This window comes from Ursus maritimus, unplaced genomic scaffold (assembly GCF_017311325.1).
Source record: "Ursus maritimus isolate PB19 unplaced genomic scaffold, ASM1731132v1 scaffold_3, whole genome shotgun sequence".
Lineage (NCBI taxonomy): Eukaryota > Metazoa > Chordata > Mammalia > Carnivora > Ursidae > Ursus > Ursus maritimus.
In genome coordinates this window covers 88389086-88410957 of record NW_024425563.1, presented here as the reverse complement: position 1 = coordinate 88410957, position 21872 = coordinate 88389086, and the positions used below count along the sequence as shown (strand labels likewise).

At 36.7% G+C, this 21872-nt stretch overlaps 1 long non-coding RNA gene across 11 annotated transcripts in view; it reads left to right on the top strand.

The window, feature by feature from the left end:
* The window catches only part of LOC103674612, a 204502-nt gene that overhangs the window by 114910 nt on the left and 67720 nt on the right, over positions 1-21872 (top strand). Inside the window, exon 9 of one of the 11 annotated variants that reach the window (XR_005838633.1) lies at positions 307-360. The exons of the other annotated variants lie outside the window; for them this stretch is intronic. This is a non-coding gene — a long non-coding RNA (uncharacterized LOC103674612). The remainder of the gene's footprint in view (positions 1-306; positions 361-21872) is intronic. 11 annotated transcript variants of the gene reach the window in all.

The following is a 21872-nucleotide window of genomic DNA, read 5'->3' as shown; positions in this document are numbered from 1 at the left end:
TATGATTAAATGTTGAATAATGGTAATATACATAATTTTGCATGACATGAATAAAAACATCTAGGTGAAATTTCCCAAATCATTTGCCCTTTAAGCAAATGATTACACATTTTTGGTCTGTTGAGTTATGCAGTCAACTAGAATTAGTAATTAACTTGCAATCTGATGGACTTGGAGTAGGAGAAAAATATTTGAGGTTGGAATTTGTTTATATGAGTGTTTTTGTAAATTGTGGAGTCAGCTTAAATGCCTGAAGTGGATTCTGACACTGACACTTTTATTCCTCCCTGCTGATTCGATTCACAGGGCCGGTAGCACTTAAGTGGCCAAATAGTGAGGTTACAAGCAGTCATTATTAAGGTAAGCAAAGCCTCACTCGTTGCTTGTGGTCAGACATCTGATTTTAATTGTGGGAGAGGTAGATAAACATTGATGCTATGGGGAGATAGAAGTTGGTATACCATTTCTAAGCTCATTAGAGCTTATAGCTTGCCAGTTTACACATACATACACACAACAGGGCTGAAATAAAGCCTAGTTTCTGTATTCTTTGTTTCTGCATTCTGCTGATAATCTTCTAGAGAGATAAATACAGCCTCAAATGTAACCCTAGATTAAAAAAGCAAAAATACGAAAAGTAAAAATGGGCTTGCTTTCAGTTCACATCCCTTCACACCCACCCTCCAAGCCCAACCTCTGGGTCTCACTGGGGCCACGTTACTCAGTTATTTATTCCTAAATCACACAGTCCCATTTCTGTACCACTTATTTTCCCTAACTGCACTCTAACCCCTGCCAAAAACAAAGACAAAAAAAAAAAAAAAAAGACATCAAAGAAAACCCCCACAGAGGTTTTAACTTCCTTTTCACTCCACTTTCCATCAAATGAGTTCCTTAGAAGTCACATCATGATTAATAATGCTAGTTTTCAGGAGAATTATTCTACTAATTTAACAAAAATCAGAATCATAAAGATAGAAGATTGAACATCATTTGTACATCTTTATTTTTTCTGCATTTTATGCTATACCCTTAAACCAGAAAAACGGATGTTTGCTTAAGTGTCATCACTACGTATGAAGCACATCAGAGAAAATTCGATAAACTTAACTCATAGTAGTCTCACTCAGCTTACTATTGATGTTATTTTTCAATAATTTTTTTTTCCTCAACCTCCATCAAAACTCAGTTTAAACTTACATGCTTACTAAATAGGGTTTGGATGACTTTTCATCTCTATTTTCTGTTTCTGTACATGTTCTGTCATCGCAGTACCCAAAGATAAGCCTGCAAAAGGCTTCAAAAGGTTTGGTGATATTGATCACCTCCTTAAACTGAGGAAATAACCAGGAAATATATTTCATGTCTCATAGCCTTTGAGTAACCACATGCACAACCAACTATCAGTGAAGGAAGACTCAGGATCCTGGAGACAATAGGTCACATGTGGTTACAGGCAGCGTTTGAAAGATCAAACCAGCTCTGAGTTGCTATGGGCAAATTATTTAACATAAATCTGCTCTCCAGATCCCACCTCCTGAATAGGGATGTTCATGTAGCTCTATGTAAAAGATACCCATGGGAAGCAACTGAACTTCTATTACAAGAGCTAAAATTAAAAACAACAACATTTGCCAATATAATTCATGTTTATTCCCATCTTGACCTTTGTTTCTTGGGGAGTAGCAGGTAAATTTTATGGTATGTGAATTATAGCTCAAAAAAAAAAAAAAGAAAAAAAGCATAGCAGTGCCTACCATATAGTAACAGCTCCAGAAAATGCTTTTTTTGATAGCTCTCAAAAGCCAGAACTTTTACTCCTATGCAAAAATGACAGTGAACAAGATTAAATGACAATGAACATGATTTACTTTGAGAGCTGTAAGAGTTAAGTCATTGCTTAAGAATTTCACTACGATATTTGAACTTACTTTAACTCTTTGACCAAAATGAGGAACTTAAGGGTTTACAATAAGGATTCAGCACATTGGTGAAGTTAATGAAGCTTTAATGGTTTAAAATAAGTTTTTTAAGTAAAAATTTATTTAAAAATATTTAAGAACTATTTTCCCAAAGAATTAATTAGAAAATTGTTCAAATATCCAGAATCTCTAATTTACATGTTTTCTTTTCAAATTGCAAAAGTAATACTTTTTTGTAGTAGTTCAAAAGTGAGGAAATCTACAATCACCCACCCCAGCAGCCAAATCCTATTAGCCCACCCCATCCTAAAGTCAGCCCCTGAAGATCTTATTGCGTATCTTTCCACACCCTTATTTTTTCTCAGGCAAACACATATAGCCATAGATAAATCTGTATAGAGGTGCGGTTTATTTCCTTTATCCTGGAACAGAATCAGAAGGTACCCATTACTTAATTCTTTCTTTTTTCTGTTTAATACATAATGGACATTCTCATAAGTTAGTAGGTAGAGACCCATCTTGTTCTAATTTTTGTAAGCATACATATACACATATAATTTCATACACATCATATCCTATTATGGATTCTTCATTAGTAGTCTTTTCTCGACTTTGATTTTCTGCTTACCTCACTTCCCCACCCTATCCTTTGCTCTCATTGCCCCTCCCACACCCACATTCTGTATCCTTTTGTAATTTAATGTACCTGCACATTCCATACACCTTTTTGTCACTGTTTACTTTACAAAAGTGGAATATTAAATACTCTTCCCTACAGGTCATTTTCCTCATTCAGCACATTTTGGAATACCCCCAAGTCCCACGTCAGTTCACATAGCTTAATTATTCCTTAATAATAGTTGCTAATGTTGCATAATATTCCATGCAAAATTTATTTAAGTGTTTCCATTTGGTTGGCATTCATCTAGCTTACATTTTATTTTTTTGCCACTTTAAACAATGCTGCAATAATTTTTAAATATATTTTCCTTTATATATTTTGACATTCAGACTCACAGGATAGAGTCCCAAAAGTTAGACTATTGGGCTGAAGAGTATGCAAATTTTTAATTTTAGTAGATATTTTTTAGTTGCTTTCCAAAAAGATAGTAACCATTTATATTTCCACCACATCCATGGCATCAATAGGTATCACTCATTTTCTATTTTTGTAGTCATATAAAAGCTGTTGAGAACTGTCACAAGACAATTTCTGATTCTTTGATAATTATGAGTAGCCTTTAACAGCTAGAGATGGAAGTTAGCCATGACACCTTCCTCCAAGCCTCAGTGATCTGTTACAATGAAAACATCTTGAACTGAATTTGCCACATGTGCATTTATTAACAGTCACCAAAACAGTTTAGCTGTTCCTCTAGGCAGTCTAAAATTTCTACTGTCTGTCCTTACTCCACTCTGAAAGCACCTTGCTTTACAGGTTTTCTCAGGGGAGATGCAGGAAAAACTTTGGCAACAAGATCACTTCTTTTTCAATCAGTAAAGATGACAAAATCCTCCCTTAAGTGGTTGTGGTGAAAGTGGCTGTGGTGGGGAATGTAGTTATAGCCCTAAAGCTTTGTTTGCTGCAGAAGTGCTAGTATGTTGGGCTCACCAGATTCTTATACCCTATTTGTGAAAGGGTAAAGGGGCCCACACTAATTTCCTTGCTGATCACACATCTTGATCTTAGCTCATTTCACCAATGAAAACTTCTAATCAGCAAATGCAATAATGGAGATTTAGACTGCAATTTAAAGTATCTTATGTATTCTCTTCTGGAGAGTGGACACCTAATAGGGTCTCTCAGAGGCTAACTAACCCACCATAAAGTGTGAATTCAGCATTAGGGAACCTCAAATGTTAACCAGCTTCTCCAGACTGTAGATTGCAGATAACTTATACACATGCATTATATTATCCAAACTGGAGTATTTTCAAGTAAATGCAGTATAGCAGGTATAAGGCAGCAGCTTGGCAAGTGACAGCAAAAAAGCAAAACACATTTCTCTATTTTACTGAATATGCTTCAGTAATTTCAAGGCATCAGTCATGGGACCTCCATTACCCAAAACTATAGGAGGAGAGGAGAAAGAAAAAGAGCAGCCAGAGTACGGCTGCTGAGTGGATATGTTCATAAGCTCATGGGTATGGCATTAATGCTTAGAGAAAGAGGCCTTAGGAAACCTACGTTCACAGGTGGGGAGCAAACGTAGACAAACACTGCCTGCATTGTAATGTTTGACATATTTATCTTCACAACTCCTCCTAATGGTCAAATCAGTTCATTTAAGGTTCAGAATACTCAAGGCTGCACTATAAGTAGTAATAAATAGATTGGACAAATTCTTTTTCCACGGAACACACTCATATTTCTTCAAGGGATATTCTGAAAACATAGTAACAAAGTTAGAAATAGTTGCACCATTTTTCAAAGTATGGGGAGATGTTCAAAAGACTTGTTGATATAATTATGGAACTTAAGTTGTAAGTCTAATATGGAAAGCCTTGAGGGTATGCAGGGATGAAATGCTTTTCCAAAGAGAATGGGATAACTTTGAATAACAGCCATTTGGTTGCCTTTGTTTTTGACACAGTGGTGGGAGCATGTGATGGCCACTGCAGTTTGATAAATGACCTTCCCATCATCCTCATTTTGTGGGTTTAGGTCAGACACCCATATTGTGACTTGGTTGGTGTGGAGGCTGGTGTTTCACTGTATTTTTAGAATATTTAGTCTATTTAGAAAGTTTACATAATTTTGGTTACAGTGACTAAAGTGACTAGTACTAAAATAAGACTGGCTTTTACAAAAACAAACTCTTCTAGCATTCGAAGGTAGCACTGTGTGCCAGTGTTCATCGAGAGTCCTTCCAATCCCAGGTTTGATGCTTAAGATTACAAATAGGGGTGCACATGGATGAGAGAAAAATACTTTGTCTCTGTGATTTGTAGGAACAGTTCCTAAAAGACAAAAAGAAAAATGTCTGTTTTTTCATGCTGCTTGGTCTAGAGTAGAGATGATAAGTAAGTTTCATTCATCTTGCCAACTCTGAGGAATTGATACTGGCTGCCTGGGACACTCTGTGGAAAAGAATTGGGATAGAGCGTTGGTACCCTGCCGGAAAAGATGCTACATACTAGTGATAACTGCCTGGGACTGAGTGCGAGAGGAGAGGTAGGGCATACGTGACATGTTTGGTATTTTTAGACAAATGGGAAGTGAGAGGGGTATGGTCAAATACCTCATGTCTAGTTGATATTTCCTGGGTAGTGTATACCATATGTGAAATCCACTGAATCAGGAATTCTTTGTGGGCTGATTTTTAAAAACATATTCCAATATTTATAACGTATAAATATATAAAATAGATTTTCACAGCTATTATACACACATTACATGCACACACGTTTGTGTAGGATTCTTTTTTTTTTTTTTTTAAGATTTTATTTATTTATTTGACAGAGAGACAGTCAGTGAGAGAGGGAACACAGCAGGGGGAGTGGGAGAGGAAGAAGCAGGCTCCTAGCGGAGGAACCTGATGTGGGGCTCGTTCCCAGAACACCGGGATCACGCCCTGAGCCGAAGGCAGACGCTTAACGACTGCACCACCTAGGCGCCCCTGTGTATGATTCTTAAGCACAGTGAAAGAATTTTAATTTTTCATTAATTTTAAAGACTTTAAGAATTTTAATTAAACTAATTTTATTCATTTTAACTTTTTAATAATGGTGCTTGAAGTCTAGTTGAAATGGAACCACATTTTGCTTAATAGTTAAATAATATATTACAAATATTTTTAAGGTGATTTTTTAATGAGGATTGAAATCATTGGAAAAGTATAAAGAAATGTACATAGATAAACAAAATACATGAGTGGTGGTCTATATTCAGAGTCTAAAAACCAACAGACACCTTTTCTGCCTAACTGGTATGTATCTGGGTGGTATAAAAAGTTTTAGATACTTCTCAATTTATTGTAAATTATTTTTAAAAGATTTATATTCATGCTGTAAATGATACCTCCTCATGTCTTTTGTTTCCAAAATGGAGGTTTTCATTTTTCTTATTGGTCTGTAAAGTTTATATATATAAATTTCTAAATGTATAAATATATATTATATATAATATATATAGACAGTATATATATATGTATATATGTGTAATTTATATATATACACATATATGTATATGTGTATGTAGAGTTTATATATATAAATTTATAAATATATATTATGTATAATACACATAGATATATTTATGTGGATAGATATGTTTATACAAATATAATTATATATTTATGTGTAATATTATATATAATGTAGAGAGATAAATATATCTATACTTATAGGTATAAATATATCTAGATATTATATATAATATTACTTATACATTTATATATATATATGCATATATATCCTGGATATTAAACTTTTGAGGTTTATGAATTCAACTATATTTTTCTACTTTGTGAATTACTTTTTCATTTTGTTTATGTGACTTTTGTAGACAAGAAATTCTTAATTTTAACATAGTCAGACTTATTAATCTTTTCCTTATGGTTTATGCTTTTCTGTGTCTTATTTAGGAAATTTTTCCTTACCCTGATTCATAAAGATATTCTCCATGTTGTCATCTGAAAGTTTTTTAGCTTTGTCTTTTACAAATAAATCACTAATCCACTTGAATTTTATGTGTAGCAAAATTAGCTGTCTTATTTCCTACATTTTTATAGTAAGTTTTGATATCTGATAGTGCAGTCCCCCTCAGCACCATCACCCATTTCCCAACTTTGTTTATGTTTAAGAATTTCTTGATTATTCTTGGATTTTGCACTTTAGGATCAGTTTCTCAAGTTCCACAGTAAATCTTTCTATTCATATGTATTGTCCCATATTTTCTTCTTTTTTTTACTTTTTAATTCCAATATAATTAATATTCAGTGTCATATTAGTTTCAGTGTACAATATAATGATTCAACAATTCTGTACATTACTCAGTGCTCATCACAATAAGAGCACTTTTTAATCCCCATCACCTATTTCACCTCTGCACCCAACCGTCCCCCCTCTGGTAACCACCAGTTTGTTCTCTGTATTAAAAGTTCTTTTTTTTCATTTGTCTCTTTTTTCTTTGTCTGTCTGTTTTGTTTTTTAAATTCCACATATAAGTGAGATTACATGGTATTTTTCTTTCCCTGACTTATTTCCCTTAGCATTATACCCTTTAGATTCATCTGTGTTTTTGCAAATGGCAAGGTTTCATTCTTTTTTGTGGCAGAATAATATTCCTCTGTGTGTGTGTGTGTGTGTGTGTGTGTGTATAAATATATACAACTCAATATATGTATGTATGTGTGTATATATATACACACAACATCTTCTGTATCCATCTATCAATGGATACTTGGGTTCCTTTCATAATTTGGCTACTGAAAATAATGCTGCAATAAACATAGGGGTACATATATCTTTTTAAGTTAGGGTTTTCATATTCTTTACTTAATATCCAATAGTGGAATTACTGGATCATATGGCAATTTTATTTTTAATTTTTTGTGGAACCTCCATACTGTTTTCCACAGTGACTGTACCAGTTTGCATTCCCACCAACAGTCACGAGGGTTCTTTTTTTCCATATCCTCACCAATACTTGTTTCTTGTGTTTTTGATTTTAGCCATTCTGAGGTGTGAGGTGATCTCATTGTGGTTTTGATTCACATTTTCCTGATTATTAGTGATATCGAGCTTTTTTTATGTGTCTGTTGTTGATCTGTATGTCTTCTTTGGAGAAATATCTGTTCATGACTCTGTCCATTTTTTAATTGAATTGTTTGGGTTTTTTAGTGTTGAGTTGTATCAGTTCTTTAAATATTTTAGATACTAACCCTTTAATGGATGTATCATTTGCAAGTATCTTCTCCCATTCAGTAGGTTGTCTTTTTGTTTTGTTGATTGTTTCCTTTGCTGTTAAAGTTTTTTATTTTGATGTAGTTCCAATAGGTTTTGTTTGTTTCTTTGTTTTTGTTTTTGTTTCCCTTGCCTCTGGATATATGTGTCTAGAAGAATGTTGCTATGGCCATTATCAGAGAAATTACTTCCTGTGCTCTCTTCTGGGGTTTTTATGGTTTCAGGTCTCACGTTTAGGTCCTTAATCCATTTTGAATTTATTTTTGTGTATGGTGTAAGAAAGTGGTCAAGTTTCATTCTTTTACATGTAGCTGTCCAGTTTTCCCAGCACCATTTATTGAAGAGACTGTCTTTTTCTCAAAGTTTATTCTTGCTTCAATTGTTGTAGATTGACCATATAATCGTGGTTTTATTTCTAGACTCTCTATTCTGTTCTGTTGATCTATGCGCCTGTTTTTGTGCCAGTACCATACTGTTTTGATTACTACAGCTTTGTAATATATCTTGGAATCTGGGATTGTGATACCTCCAGTTTTGTTCTAAGATGATTTTGTCTATTCAGGGTTGTCTGTGGCTCCATATAAATTTTAGGATTATGTTTTCTAGTTCTGTGAAAAATGCTATTGGTATTTTGAGAGGGATTGCATTAAATCTGTAGATTGCTTTGGGTAGTATGGACATTTTAACAATATTTGTTCTCCCAATATATAAGCATGGAATGTCTTTCCTTCACAGTAAATCTTGTCTTGGCCTGCCTGGGTTTTCTTGGGAAATAGACTCTGAAATGGGGATTCATGTGCAGGATCTTATGCCTTGCAGTCTATACTTGAGAAGGAGCAAGACAAGCAGGATGGGGCAGAGAAAGAAGTTTAATTGTGGTTCAGCTTGTTAGAGGCCTCAATGGATATCATGGGGAGCCCTGGAACTGGGGGTGCCCTTCAGAGATGTCCCAAATTGAGGTAAAGGAACCAGGCCTTTTAATGCCCACATCTACCAAATGTTGCGTGTAGACTACTTATGCAAAGGGAATATAACATTGGGTAAGGCAGCTCCCTTCAGCCAAAAGCAATTCTTATAGAGAGCCAATTACAAACTGTCAGCTGTCAATACTCCAGCAGCATGGGAAATGAGTGCCTTCGTGATTATGTAGTATACTACGTCCACTATAGCTGAGCCCTTTCAGGATTCTGCTTGTCCTTTTTTCTGAGGGAATTCAACAAAAGGAAGACTAATGAAATTGACTATAGACTGTTAATTACTCAACTACTTAAGTTATCTGAAGATGTAATTTATAATTCCTTTTCTCCACCACCTTTTCTAGATCCCTCTCCTCCTCTACTAGCACCTCTGCTAGTCTAGGTGACTTATAGAAACCATCACTCAGCCCCTTATCCATAAATATCTGAGACTGATTATCAAGGCCTTCTTAGGACATGACTCCTGTACTTATCCATTTACTGTCAAAACTGGGTATGGGAGTTGCAAAAGATGTGCTGCCCAAGGTCCTGCAGGCAGGAAAGGTGAACTATACCCATAATATGTATCAGTTCTAGATGAGATAAACTGCTGCCCCGGCCAAGGGTGAAAGTGGTCCTGTGGGGGCGCCTGGGGGGCTCAGTCATTAAGCGTCTGCCTTAGGCTCAGGGAGTGATCCCAGAGTCCTGGGATCGAGCCCCGCATCAGGCTCCCTGCTCCACTGGGAGCCTGCTTCTTCCTCTCCCACTCCCCCTGCTTGTGTTCCCTCTCTCGCTGGCTCCTCTGTCAAATAAATAAATAAAATCTTTTTAGAAAGAAAGAAAGAAAGAAAGGGAAAGAAAGAAAGAAAGAGAAAGAAAAAGAAAGAAGAAAAGAAAGAGGTACTGTGTTAATTTTCTAGGGCTACAATAATAAATTATCACAAACTAGATGGCTTAAAACAACAGAAAATTATTCTCTCATAATTCTGCAGGCTACAAGTCTATAATCAAGGTATTGCAGGGCCGTGGCTCTCTCTCCTATCCTCTTGTGGTTGTCGGCAGTCCTTCATGTTCTTTAGTTTACAGCTACATAACTCCTTATCTCTGCCTCTGTCATCACATGGCTATCTTACCCCCGTGTGTCTATGTCTTCACATGTGTTCTCCTATCTGTGTCTGCCTCTGTATCTCTTTGTCTCTTCTTGTAAGGATACCAGTCATATTGGGTTAAGGACCTGCTCTACTCCACCTCCTCTTAACTTACATCTTAATTACACCCTCAAAGACCATATTTCCAAACAAGGACACATATACAGATACCACATGTTAGAACCTCAACATATATATTTGGGAACCACAATTCAAGCCACAACAGATCCACTGTAATCAATTTACCCCCAAGTGGCTGCTTGTTCTCCATGATATGTTCTCCAGGAATCAGGGGGTTCAGGATAGCTTTCTATTGCTGGAAGGTTGAACATCTGGTAGCAGCAGTAGCTTGCCCAGCCTTGATGACTAGGAGCACTTGGTGTTGGACCCTGCCACCACCATCTACTTCATTCTTGAGTCCATTGTGCTAGCCCTGAAGTGACCAGTGGCAGAGGCTGGCTGGGTCCATTGTTTACACCATTCATCTGCTGGCAATAAGCATTTCTTATATTGGGAACACTCACTGATAAGTGTTATCATGTGAATTTAAAATACCACGTACAGGGACGCCCAGTGGCTCAGTCAGTTAAGCGGCTGCCTTCGGCTCAGGTCATGATCCCAGGGTCCAAGTCGGGCTCCCTGCCCAGTGAGGAGTCTGATTCTCCCTCTCTCTCTGCTGCTCCCCCTGCTTGTGCTGTCTCTCTCACTGTCAAATAAATAAAATCTTTTAAAAATAAATAAGCAAAATAAATTTTTAAAAAAATACCATGCACCTAAGGGTGTGTTAATCTGCCCTCACAGATACCTCATCTGACACAGCACCTATGACTGGGAGTACCCCATGGTTGAGCTTGCAGTAGACTGCTATCATCCACCAGGATCAATCTGGTTTTTGTAAGGACCACAAAAGTGAATTAAATGAGTGTATGGCAGGGGTGCCTGGCAGGCTCAGTCAGTTAAGTGACCAACTCTTGATTTCTCTCAGGTCATGATCTCAGGGTTGTGAGACTGAGCCCCATGTAGGACCACATGCTCAGCAGGGAGTCTGCTTGGGAATCTCTCTCTCTCTCTCTGCCCCTCCCCCCATAAAATAAATAAATAACTCTTTAAGAAATGAGTGTATGGCAGAGACCAGCAACTCTGCACACTTTAGGACTTTTAGGGCAGCACTCATGTCTGGCATCCGCCCTCAACTCTAAGACACAATATTGTTTGTAACTTGCTATTTTGGTGGGAGAGAGGAGAGAACATTCAGAGGTTTCAACTTGGCCTTCTACAAATCAAAAAATAAATGTGAAGATTATGCCAACTACCAAGTATACTGTTTCCATTTTAAATTCAGGACTGAGAGAAATGACCACTGACTGAATCCATAGCCTCAGTGGACACTCTGTGAGCTGGACCTGGGTCAGGATTCCTTTTATTCCTTCACTTCTGTATGCCCTTGTCCCAAAAGGAGAACCATTTACCACTTCAGGTCAACTCTGTACCTGTGCCCAACATTCCTCTATATGTTTGGGTTTTCCCCTTCCCCCACTGGCAAATGACTTTTACCTCCTTTGAGGCAAGACTTGAGGCAAGAAAAATGACTACCGAGTGCTGTGGTGGTGTAGGATCCTATCTTCTGGTCACCCAGCCTCTACTTAAGCCCAGTGTGCCTAGGTCAGAGTAGTGTCCATCTCTTGGGCACGTAGGGAGACCGTATTCTATTAAATATCTCCGTGGCGGCTCCTGGCTGCCACTGTAACCTACCATTGTTTGTGATAACTGTGCCCACCTCCATTCTGATGGTTAAGCCACACCTCCTGGCCTGTAGCATCCCCACTGTTATCTGTGAGGCCAGGTCTGTAATGACAATTCCAACCTTAAAGAGAAAGAGTTTCTCAGTAACGCCGGTGTCTGTCTCATTAGCACATTCTTTATTGTTCTAATAAATGGAGTGTCTTCCAGGCCCTCCTGTAGAATAGTCAGCTGATAGGATTTTTGGTCTTTATACTATATCCACTTTTGAGTGTCTACGTCTGTGAACTTTTGACCCCTTCCTCCACTTCCTGCTATGGCAATTCTGGCACATCTCCTTCACTTGGTGGGTGCTGTTGGTTTTTCCAGGCATCCGAGAATTATCCTAGCTGTGTATTAACATTGTCTCCTAGAATCCTTGTTAAGAGATTAAGTTGTGTAAGGTAGAAATGTGCTCCCAAATCAAAAAACTCTCTCTTTTTATCTCTAATTTTATCATCTGACTGTCTCCGTCCAGCACCTTCAGAGTCCAGTTCCATGTGTCTTCTACCACCTCCTGCTGACACATGCTGACGAGGCCCTGCAGCCCCACAGTGCTATCTACAATCATTTTCGTGATTTTTATTGGAAGTTCACCGCATCTATAGCTTGCTTATAGCTATAAAAAATATTTTTTACATCGTGTATGCATAATGAATATTTTTATCCAAGTATAATTAACATACAACGTTATTTTAGTTTCAGATGTACAACATATCAGTTCAACAATTCTTTACATTACTTAGTGCTCACCACAATAAATGTAATCATCTGTCACAATACAACATTATTATAGTATTATTGACTATTTTCCCAATGCTGTACTTTTCATCTCTGTTACTTATTTATTTTATGACTGGAAGTATGTACCTCTTAATCCCCTTTATCTGTTTTGCTCAGCTTCCCACCCATCTCCCCTCTGGAAACCACCAGTTTATTCTCTGTATTTAGGAGTCTATTTGGATTTTGTTTGTTTGTTCTTTTTTTTTCTGGATCCCATGTATAAGTGAAATTATATGGCATTTATCTTTCTCTGTATGACTTATTTCACTTAGCATAATACCCTCTAATTGCATCCATGTTGTCACAAATGGCAAAATCTCATTTTTATAGCTGATTAATATTCCATTATATATATCATATGTATATGATATATATAGACTACATCTTCTTTAGTCATCTATCAGTGGGCACTTGGGTTGCTTCTATAGCTTAGCTATTGTAAATAACACTGCAATAAAATAGGTAGGGATGCATATATCTTTTCAAATTAGTGTTTTCATTTTGATGGGATGAATACCCAATAGTGGAATTACTGGATCATATGGTATTTCTATTTTTAATTTTTTGAGAAAACTTTAAACTGTTTTCTGGAGCGGCTGCACCAATTTCCATTCCCACCAACAGTGTACAAGGGTTCCTTTTTTTCTACCTCCTCACTAACATTTGTTATTTCTTATCTTTTTGATACTTGCCATTCTGACCGATGTGAGGTGATACCTCATTATGGTTTTGATTTACATTTCCCTGATGATTACTAATGTTGAACATCTTTTTGTCATCTATATGTCTTATTTGGAAAAATGTCTTTTCAGGTCCTCTGTCAATTTTTTAATCAGATTTTTTTTTTGGTGTCGAGTTGTGTAAGTTCTTTATATATTTTGGTATTAATCTCTTATCAGATATATCACTTGTAAATATCTTCTTCCATTCACTAGGTTTCCTTTCTGTTTCCTTGACAGTTTCATTTGTTGTGCAAAAAAGCTTACTACTTTGGTGTAGTCGCAGGAGTTTCGTTTCCTTTGCCATAGGAGACTTATCCATAAATATGTTGCTAAGGGTGATGTCCAAGAGATGACTGCCTACGTCTTCTCTTAGAAGTTTTATGATTCCAGCTCTTATATTTAGGTCTTTATGGATATTGAATTCTTAAATGCTTTTTCTAAATGCTTTGTTATTAAGATAATAATCTGTCTTCTTCCCTTTAACAATTTGATAAATTATATTAATTGATTTATTATTAAACCAACATTGCAACCCAAAGATAAACTTTCCTTACTGGTGATGTTTTAACTTCTTATATTTTACTATACCCAGATTGCCAATATTTTATTTAATTACTAATATTTTGCATTTTTGTTCAAAAGTGTAGTTGCTATGTAATTTGTATAATTTGTTCTGGTCAGGCTTGAACATCAAAATGCTCATCATAAAATGAGGTAGGGGGGCGCCTGGGTGGCACAGCGGTTAAGCGTCTGCCTTCGGCTCAGGGCGTGATCCCAGTGTTATGGGATCAAGCCCCACATCAGGCTCCTCCACTATGAGCCTGCTTCTTCCTCTCCCACTCCCCCTGCTTGTGTTCCCTCTCTCGCTGGCTGTCTCTATCTCTGTCGAATAAATAAATAAAATCTTTAAAAAATAATAATAATAAAATAAAATAAAATGAGGTAGGATGTATTTTCTCTTTCTCTATTCTTTTGGAAGAGTTTTGTGAAACATTGAAATTATTTTTCCCTTGAATGTGTGGTAGAACTATTCTGTAAAGTTGTCTGGGTCTGATGTTTTCTTTGTGGAAAAATCTTTATTGACTTTGAATCATCTTTACTCCAGGAAAATTGGTATTTTCTGAGACACTAATTCACTGGCAGGTGAATCATAGTACTTTTACTTTACCAAATTATACCAACATCATTATCTATGAGGGTGAATATACTTACTGAATTTCCACCAACAGTGGTCAGAGATTACTGAATATTTCTGCTTCTATAGCAGAATTCCTAACATCTTATTAGAAATTACTTGACAGGGAGCACCTGGGTGGCTTAGTACATTGTGTCCAACTCTTAATCTCAGCTCAGGTCTTGATCTCAGGGTCATGAGTTCAGGCCTTGCATTGGGCTCCACACTGGGCATGGAGCCTACTTAAAAAAAAAAAAAAAAAACAAAAAACAAAACAAAACCTCTTCACAAGAAAGACAAATGTAATTACTGAGAATTTCAGAGAACAGGATTCTGATAACAAATGTATAATAAAAATATAAGTAACATACAGGGCTCAGAGAAGATACATCTATCTTTTTTTATTTTGGTCAATTAGCCAACATACAGCACATCATTATTTTTTGATATAGTGTTCAACAATTCATTAGTTGCATATAATACCCAGTCCTCATCACCTCACATGCCCTCAAGATACATCTATTTTTTATCAGAAGAGAATAAAGAAAGATAAGTATAGTTTATAGGTGCTTTAGAGCTTGGGATCCTAGAGAGGGACAACCATGGTTAGTAAGCCAACTCTGCCACTTCCAGCTGCCTCTTACTAGTGACCTTCAGAAACTATCTTCCACGTCTGTAAAATGTGGATAATAATGGTTCCTACCTCAAGCATCGTTGTGATGATAGCTACTAGAACATAGTAAGTGCTTAATATATGTTGTCTATATCAATTTACCCAGGACAAATAAGGAAGTCATGTTATAACTACATTTTTAAAGACAAACAAAATGACAGTGATGACAGGAAAGCAGGATGGTTAAGGAAGAATGCTAAGTTGGGAGTAGAGCATCATTTCCAAAAGTATTCAGGATCAAGTTGCAGTTGGACAACAAGCTTTAAATGGGCCAAGTTGTCTTGATTATGTAGATTTTTCAGGAGCACATAACTGGATGGAGCTGAGATTTGGGATGTTAGGGTGAGCAGAGTTGAGGGTCTGTATAGGGAACTCCCAGGAAGGGAATGGGCAGTCAGTTGTTTCATTTTTACCATTTTTTACCCAGGAGTGCTTTTCAAGGACACTTCAAAATTCTGCTGTGGAAAAAAAAAGAAAACTTAGTCTACAGACAACTCAAAATAGGTTAGGACCCAGAGTTTTAACACTTTAGGAAGAAAAGGTAACCATTAACTAACTAGCAAGAGAAGTTACCCAGTCAGAGGTCTTAGCTATTTAAGGTCTTAGTTAGGTCCCTCATCAGGGTCCCCTATTTCTTTGACATAACATTAAATAATAGGTCTATCTACTTTCTTTTGGGGTCTAGGACCCAATAATGCTGCCATTTATTGCTAAATCACCTTAGTTACTTTTTAAAAACCTACCTGTTACCTCTTAATGGATGTCTTAACCAATTCTGGTTGCTGGCCCAAAAGTCAGGAGAGAGTCTGAGGGAACCTAGCACTTTTTGAAAACATGATGTTAACATGTTACTCAAAATCAAATGTATTGGGGAAAAAAGCTTATGTTAGATCCTCTGGAGTCTTAGGTGCATTGTGATATCTTAGAACATATATATATGACTTTCTTTTTTTCCTTTGCTTTTCCTTGTTCATGAATTTCCCCAATCCATCTATTACCTTGGAGAATATTAGGATGGTTGTGATGAAATATTCATCAAAAACAGTGTTCATCACTGACTTCTAAAACGGGTTCCTACAGCTGTCTGAAAGAGCGTAACAGTTAATCATAAGCTTTTGGTAGATTGCCTTAGCTGGGAAAGAGAGAAAGATGGAGGCAGGTAGGATGGATGCCTATGACAGACCTTCAAAACTTGGATATGAGAAGCAAAATCAGTATCCAAAGTCTGCTCAGCCTTTGCTCTATCAGCACCATATAATACCATGGAGTCCTTTTGTGAGCTGACATAAGGATGCCCACAGGTCATCCTTCCCTTCAGGTAAGCACCAAGGCAAGATGACTGTATTGCTCACTTATTGTCCAACAGGACAATGCTTCCTATGTCCCGTTTTGTGCAAAACATTTGAGTGCATGGTTTTTCTCTTATTCTTTTATATGATAAAGAAGGTCTGCTTTTGAATATGTCACTCAGTGTACATTAGGTACATTGTACACCAGGAGATAGAAACCACAAATATGTCTGTCCTATTGTCCTTCAGAACTGTACTCTTACCCAGTACTTTCCACACATGCAGCCAGCACTGGAAAAACAGAAGACAAGGTGGTTCAAATCACTATTTGCTTCTTGACATACATCTTAAATCCAAATTACCATTTACAAAAAGGCACAATCTATAAATGCTTTCTCCTCATGCCTTTTCAAGAATGTTGCAATAAAAGGTAGAAAGAAAATGTATAAAGAAGAGTAGCCAGAACAGAAGAAACAGAACTTGGGCCTGCGTCTATAACTTATTCACCACGTGGTTGGTCAAAACCACAGCTTTGAGGGGAAAGGCAAAGAGGAAGAATGCTCTAATTTTACCAGAGCTAAAATCATGAAAGTGTCTCCTTCTGAGGAAAAAAAAAAAAAAAAAGGAAAGAAGGAAGGAAGGAAAGGGGGAAAGGGTGGCATTATATCTTACTTGCTAATTTGTAAGTGCAATTAAGGTTAAAGTCATACTTCCCTTCACAAGAAAACATGACCAAAAGCATTATGAGCAAGGGAGCTTTGTTTGTAAAGAACTTTTCAAGATGCTGTTTTTCTCCTGGAAAATGTGGTTTATCTAATTGATGGCTGAGGAAAACCATCTTTTTAAACTTCCCACTCAGTGAGTCAGCCTGGGGTGTGTCTGCCTTGTAGCACCCTGTGAGATCCAGTAATCTAAAGTGGCATGACCGACGCAGCCCCAACCTCATGCGTCAAGCGGAGCTACCGGGGCTGGGAAACCAGAGGGAGCCCGGTTTTCTAAACAGAGTGGTTTACAAAATTGCATGTTATGAAACGGGGTTTCATCCTTTAAAGAATCATTGCGTATTTTAAAAAAGAACCTGTCGAATGATTCCTCTCAACACCCAAAGGTCTACAACTGGTAAAGGCCAGGTAATTACTCCAACTGAAGGGCAAGTATTATCGCCTTAGGGTTTCTTCATGTTTACCTGGAAGAGAATTTCCATGACACCACCAGCTGCATGAAGTGGAGGCGAAGTGGAGAATTGGGACAAGTTCTTTTCCAAACATAACTTGAGACACTGACAAAGCATTGCGAATACTGAGGCCGACTACCATTGAAACATCAAACGCTGAGGAAAAAAAATCAATAGGCACCTAAAAGGCTGCCCTGTACCAAAACTTTCTTTCCAAGAGATGTGTGTGAACAGGTGACTTAGTGGTGTTTTGGAAGAGAGCATGGGAGATATAGGGTTTGAAATAATGTCACCTTTGTTGAAAAATATTCTACCTTCTCTATGATAGATAGGCCGAAATAGGCATTTACCTAGATATGATAAAAAAGAATGTGACAGGATTGTATTTGGGATTCTTTAAATTTTATCTCATCAAACTTCCAGAGTTAGTTTTTTGCAAGTAGATGTAGAACTGTAAAATGAGCAAGCAAATTGCAAGTGTTACCTCAGACTGAAGGGCCTTTACTCAGATCTTCGGGGATCAATATATGACGTACATTAAGATCTCGGGAAGAATAGACGGGACACCGGATAATGGAGATACCTAGGACTGTATGGGATTTTTATTTAGGGGAAGCAACCATGTCTACAGATTTACTTTAGCTTTTTAAACTTTCCTTACATGATTAACACTAAGAAAAAATATGTTAGACTCCAGGTAACGCAAAGGTAGAGAAGGAAGTGAGGACGATACAGCAATATTTTAGGTGAAAGAGGTATGGCAGGAAAGAGCTTAACATTGGAATGAGCTAAATAAGATTATCATGACTTTAGATTTCCAGGAGCCTTATCAAGAAGTGTGAATTATGTGCCCCTACCCACTTTCGCAGAGGTTTCTGCATATTGGGGTGTTTAGAATGATCACCACATTATAGATCTAGGAGGATTCTCCAGAGGTTTGAGCCTGAGAAAACACATGTTTCTTGGTTCTCTGGTGTTTTCCTGACTGCTCATTAGCAACAGTGTAATTTTCACTGCTCTATAGCACAGGAAGCATCACAATTATATCTTTAGATCATGATGATCAGCTCTGGTCAGCTCCAGATGGGAAAAATCATGGCCACCCATGAGAGACTGTGAAGTCTCTCTATTCATAGTAGAGTCTTAGAAATCAAGACAGAGGACTGATACAGCACCCTATTGTGGCTTCTAAAAGAATTCCTTTACAACTGTGAGTATCTAATGAATCCTTTACGCTAGTTTTTGGACCTCTTCCTTAATACTTCTAAAAAGAATTATCACTGCAGATTCTCTAATTTTCTCTTCTTTCTTTTTTAAATTTCAGCTTTATTAAGGTATAATTGTATATAAAATTATAAGATATTTAAAGTGTGCATCATGGTGTTCTATGTATACATTATGGAAAGATTTCCCCCATCTAGTTAATTAATACATCCATCATGTCATACACTTATCTTTTTTTTTTTTTTTTTTTTAAGACTCCACATATGGGGCACCTGGTTGGCTCAGTCAGTTTAACGTCTGATTCTTGATTTCAGCTCAGGTCATGATCTCAGGCTCCTGAGATCAAGCCCTGTGTCAGGCTCTGCACTCAGTCTGGAGTCTGCTTGAGATTCTGTCTCTCCCTCTCGCTCTGCTCCTCCCCCAGCTCATGCACTCTAAATACATACATACATACGTACATACATACACACATACATATGTAAAATCTTTAAAAAAAGAAGACTCCATGTAAAACTGATAACATGCAGTATTTGTCTTTCTATGTCTGGCTTATTTCACTTGGAATAATACCCTCAAGGTCCATCCATGTTGTCACAAATGACAAGATTTCCTTCTTTTCATGGCTGAATAATATTCCATTATATGTACCACATCTTTTTTAGCCAGTCACCTGTTGACAGACACTAAGGTTGTTTCCATATCTTAGCTACAATGAATAATGCTGCAATAAATATGGTATATATTTTCAATATATATTTTCAGTAACTTGTTTTTACTTCCTTTGAAGGTATACCCAGAAGCAGGGTTACAAAATTATATGGTAGTTCCATTTTTAATTTTTTGAGGAACCTCCACACTGCTTTCCACAGAGACTGTATCAATTTGCATTCCCACCAACAGTGTACAAGAGTTCCCTTTTCTCTCTATCCTTGCCAACACTTGTTACCTCTTGTCTTTTTTTATGATAGCCATTCTAGCAGGAGTGAGGTGATGTCTCATTGTGGTTTTGATTTGCATTTCCCTGATGATTAGTGATGTTGAGCACCTTTTTATGTACCTGTTGGCCATTTGCACATTTTCTCTGGGAAAAATGTGTATTCAGTTCCTCTGCCCATTTCTTAATTGGATTGTTTGTTTTGCTATTGTGTTATATGAATTCTTATATATACTGGATATTAACTTCTTATCAGATATGTGGTCGGCAAATATTTTCTCCCATTTGATAGTATGCCTTTTCATCTTGTTGATGGTTTCTTTTGCTGTGCAGAAGCTTTTTAGTTTGACGTAGTTTCACTTATTTATTATTGCTTTTGGTGTTAAGTCCAACAAATCATTGCCAAAACTAATATCAAGGAGTTTCCTATGTTTCCTTCTAGAGTTTTATGGGCTCAGGTCTTATGTTTAAGTATTTAATCCATTTTGAGTTGATTTTTGTGTATGGTGTAAGATCATGGTCCAGTTTCACTCTTTTGCATGTGGCTGTCCAGTTCTCTCAACAGCATTTATTGAAGAGATTATCCTTTCCTCATTGTATATTCTTGGCTCCTTTGTCATAAATTAATTGACCATATCTGTATACATTTATTTCTGGACTCTGTTCTGTTCTATTGATCTGTGTGTCTGTTTTTATGTCAAAACCATACTGTTTTAATTACTGTAGCTTTGTAGTATAGTTTTAAATCAGGACATGTGATGTCTCTACCTTTGTTCTTATGGTTTTGTTCTTATGGCTTTGTTTATGGTTTCATACAAATTTTAGGATTATTTTTTTTATTTCGGTGAAAAATGCCATGAGAATTTTGACTGAATCTATAGATTGCTTTGGGTAATATGGACATTTTAACAATATTAATTCCTCTAATCCATGAACACAGAATATCTTTCCATCTATTTGTGTCTTTAATTACTTTCATCAATGTCTTATTATTCTCAGTGTACAAGTCTTTCATTTCCTTGGTTGAATTCATTCCTAGGGATTTTATTCTTTTTAATGTAATTGTAAATGGGATTGTTTTCTTTTTTTCTTTTTTTTTTTAAGATTTTATTTATTTGACAGAGAGAGACACATCGAGAGAGGGAACACAAGCAGGGAGAGTGGGAGAGGGAGAAACAGACTTCCCACTGAGCAGGGAGCCCAATGCGGGGCTCAGTCCCAGGACCCTAGGATCATGACCTGAGCCGAAGGCAGACGCTTAACGACTGAGCCACCCAGGCACCCCTGTAAATGGGATTGTTTTCTTAATTTATCTTTCCAATAGTTAATGGTGTATAGAAACATGACTGATTTTTATATATTGATTTTGTATCCTGCAACTTTATTGAATTTATTAGTTGTAACAGTTCTTTGGTGGAGTCTTTAGGTTTTCTGTATATAAAACCATGTCATCTACAAATAGTGAGAGTTTTACCTCTTCCTTTCCAATTTGGATGCCTTTTATTTCTTTTTCTTACCTAATCATTCCAGCTAGGATTTCCAGTACTATGGTGAATAAAAGTGGTGAAAGCGAACATCCTTGTCTTGTGCTGGATTTTAGAAGAAAAGCTTTGATCTTTTCCCTGTTGAGTATGATATTAGCTGTGGGCTTGTCATAAACGGCTTTTATTATTTTGAGGTATGTTCCCTCTATAACCAGTTTGTTGAGAGTTTTTATTATAAATTGCTGTTGAATTTTGTCAAATGCTGTATTTGCATCTATTGAGATGATCTTATGATATTTATCCTTCATTTTGTTAATGTGGTGTATCAAATAGACTTATGGATATTGAACCATCCTCTTCTATTTTTTGGAAGAGTTTGAGAAGGATTGGAATTAATTCTTTAAATGTTTGATAGGATTCACCAATGATAATATTATTCAAAAAAATCTGTACAAACTACAGTGACTTTTATTAGACTTACCAGAGAACTAAGGTCACAGAGCAGACTGCCCTTCTGAGACAGAAATCTTGAGACAAGTGAATACAAAGAATCACAGCTGAAACCAACTCTCTAGGAACAGAAGCTGCTGCAGCTGTATGCTAATAACAAGAACGAAATGTTAATTTTAATGAATTGCTGGAGGCTGAGTTGGGAGTAGCTTGAGAGTTAAAAAAAAAAAAAATCCTGGCAGTCTAGTCTTAG